The sequence below is a fragment of the Oratosquilla oratoria genome, chromosome 11 (genome assembly GCF_046742065.1).
Source record: "Oratosquilla oratoria isolate Oo_2021 chromosome 11, ASM4674206v1, whole genome shotgun sequence".
Taxonomy (NCBI): domain Eukaryota; kingdom Metazoa; phylum Arthropoda; class Malacostraca; order Stomatopoda; family Squillidae; genus Oratosquilla; species Oratosquilla oratoria.
The window spans coordinates 47,051,866-47,055,175 of record NC_134787.1 but is presented as its reverse complement, the minus strand read 5'-3'; the positions used below and the strand labels follow the sequence as shown (position 1 = coordinate 47,055,175).

Genomic DNA, 3,310 nt, shown 5'->3' with positions numbered 1-3,310 from the left:
GTAAAGGCAAGACGAGAGAGTGGAAGGGAAGGAGACAAAATGGGAATGAGGTACAAAAACAAGAGGAGAGGGCGAGAGGACGAGACGGCGAGAGAAAACGACGGCGGAGAGGAGGAACAAGTGATGAGTAGAACGAGGAAAGGTAGTGGCGAGAAACTGACACGAAAAGAGGGATAAGGAACGTGAGGAAAAGGATATATTTGTATATATATACATTATTGTCAGGGGGGGACAAATAATATGTTTGTATACTCGGTATTATTGAGAATTCGGGCGAGAGAGAAAGAAACACCAAGGTAACACAACACGTGTTTTTATTTGGATATAACACAGAGCACTATCCTATCTACATCTCCACACAATAAAATATAAAATCACCAGCGTGATGTCTACAAGATTACAGATCATAAATATACTACACCACTCCTCCTTGTGTGGTCTCCTTCCGGACGGGTCCCCAATAGTGACCTGCTAAGGACGGGCGCGCGTCTCCTCCTTGTGTCCTACACCACTCCTCCTTGTATCCTGCTCCTCGTGGTCTCCTTCTGTCCCGGGCCCTCCCTCCGTGGAACTGGGAGGGGAGGGGGGGGTCCGCCCTCAACGGCAGACGGCCGTAGTAGTGTGTCTCCTGGTCCCTCGTGGTCTCCTTCTGTCCCGGGGCCCTCCCTCCGTGGAACTGGGAGGGGAGGGGGGGGGGTCCGCCCTCAACGGCAGGCTGCCGTAAGGTGTCCTACACCGTCCTGGTGCCCTCTTATACATCCGGGAGGGTGAGGGAGAGTGGGTGGGCATGGATCTGCGCATGCGCACAGCAGATACCTCGTAGGGACAGTTGGCAACACTGAAGCCAATCATGACCTCACGCCACCTTCGACCGGGTCAGGTGTGCTGGGTCACTACCACCACCAAGCCTCGTCTCGGCCAAATCACGTGGTCGACGTCCGCGCCGACAGCCCTCTAAGTCTCGTCACGTGACCCACGTGACATTCCTCCGATGATGGGGACAACTCGCGACGCGGGTCGCGAGTTGTAAATGTGCCTATTAGCCTTGCTACCTCGATCTTCCGGATGAGCGAAAAACCTCAGGATCTTTCTTTTTCCTTGAGGGAAAACTCCGATGGAAGATCGAGAAGCTGTGGCTAATGTGACCAATATGGCATGACATATAAGTGTCGAATGTCTGTGCGTGTGTGTGTGTATGTAGACGTGACTGTATAAAAAAAAAACGATGTCTCCTTCCTCCGGATCTGGGGACAAAAAGATACAGCAGTATTTGTTCTACACACATTCCTACAGCTCTGATTTGCCTACGGCTCACGCTACACTCCTACAGCTCTGAATTGCCTACGGCTCACGCTAGCTCACGCTACACTCCTACAGCTCTGAATTGCCTACGGCTCACGCTAGCTCATGCTACACTCCTACAGCTCTGAATTGCCTACGGCTCACGCTAGCTGAAACTACTCCTACAGCTCTGAATTGCCTACGGCTCACGCTAGCTGAAACTACTCCTACAGCTCTGAATTGCCTACGGCTCACGCTAGCTCACGCTACACTCCTACAGCTCTGAATTGCCTACGGCTCACGCTAGCTCATGCTACACTCCTACAGCTCTGAATTGCCTACGGCTCACGCTAGCTGAAACTACTCCTACAGCTCACGCTAGCTGAAAAACTAGGCACACTCCTATCTTCTCTCTAGCTAAAACCTAGTCACCCTCTCTACAGCTCTCTACTGAAGCACTGGAACAAACACTCCTATCTGGAACTTCTCTGGTTCCGCTAACCTGATCCACGGCCGGAATTCCTTTCTCGGCTCGCGGAACACGAACGAGGGTAAATTCGCCCTACCTTGCTAAACTGGCTCACTCTAGCTCTCACTAGCTAAAACCTAGTCACCCTCTCTACAGCTCTCTCTCTAACTGAGAAAAAACTAAACACACTGACTGCTCGGGTTGGATCCAATTGCTGTGGACCAGCACCTTGTGTTTCTATCTCTCTTTCTCAACCGAGTCCCTGTTCGGGCGCCAATGTCAGGGGGGTACAAATAATAGTTTGTATACTCGGTATTATTGAGAATTCGGGCGAGAGAGAAAGAAACACCAAGGTAACACAACACGTGTTTTTATTTGGATATAACACAGAGCACTATCCTATCTACATCTCCACACAATAAAATATAAAATCACCAGCGTGATGTCTACAAGATTACAATTAAATATACTACACCACTCCTCCTTGTGTGGTCTCCTTCCGGACGGGTCCCCAGTAGTGTCCTGCTAAGGACGGGCGCGCGTCTCCTCCTTGTGTCCTACACCACTCCTCCTTGTATCCTGCTCCTCGTGGTCTCCTTCTGTCCCGGGCCCTCCCTCCGTGGAACTGGGAGGGGAGGGGGGGGGTCCGCCCTCAACGGCAGACGGCCGTAGTAGTGTGTCTCCTGGTCCCTCGTGGTCTCCTTCCGTCCCGGGGCCCTCCCTCCGTGGAACTGGGAGGGGAGGGGGGGGGGGGTCCGCCCTCAACGGCAGGCGGCCGTAAGGTGTCCTACACCGTCCTGGTGCCCTCTTATACATCCGGGAGGGTGAGGGAGAGTGGGTGGGCATGGATCTGCGCATGCGCACAGCAGATACCTCGTAGGGACAGTTGGCAACACTGAAGCCAATCATGACCTCACGCCACCTTCGACCGGGTCAGGTGTGCTGGGTCACTACCACCACCAAGCCTCGTCTCGGCCAAATCACGTGGTCGACGTCCGCGCCGACAGCCCTCTAAGTCTCGTCACGTGACCCACGTGACATATATGTATCTATATATATATATGTATCTATATATATGTATCTATATATATATGTATATATATATGTATGTATATATATGTATATATGTATATGTATATATGTATATGTATATATATATATATGTGAGTGAGTGTGTGTGTATATGTATATATATATATATATATATATATATATATATATATATACAAACTGTACACACACAAACACACACACATATACATATGTATATATATATATATATATATGTATATATATATGTCTGTGTGTGTGTGTGTGTGTGTGTGTGTGTGTACAACACTGAATGGGTCCCAGTGATTAGAGATACAGATTAACAACCACAATGCAATTTAATTCTAAGCCATCAAAGGCCAGCCTGCTGAAATTGAAATGTGGTACTGCCCAGGACTCGAACCCAGCATCCTCATGACAAGTCCGACAGTGACTTTCCAACTAGGCTATATATATATATATATATATATATATATATATATATATATATATATATATATATATATATAT

General features: G+C 48.8%; 1 long non-coding RNA gene across 1 annotated transcript; it reads right to left on the bottom strand.

The window, feature by feature from the left end:
* Positions 1-1,226: 1,226 nt before the first annotated feature.
* LOC143029792 (uncharacterized) lies at positions 1,227-2,778 on the bottom strand. The gene is made up of 2 exons (XR_012966875.1): positions 1,552-2,778; positions 1,227-1,451 (listed from the first exon to the last, which is right to left on the bottom strand). It is a non-coding gene; the product is annotated as an uncharacterized LOC143029792 (long non-coding RNA).
* Positions 2,779-3,310: the final 532 nt, after the last annotated feature.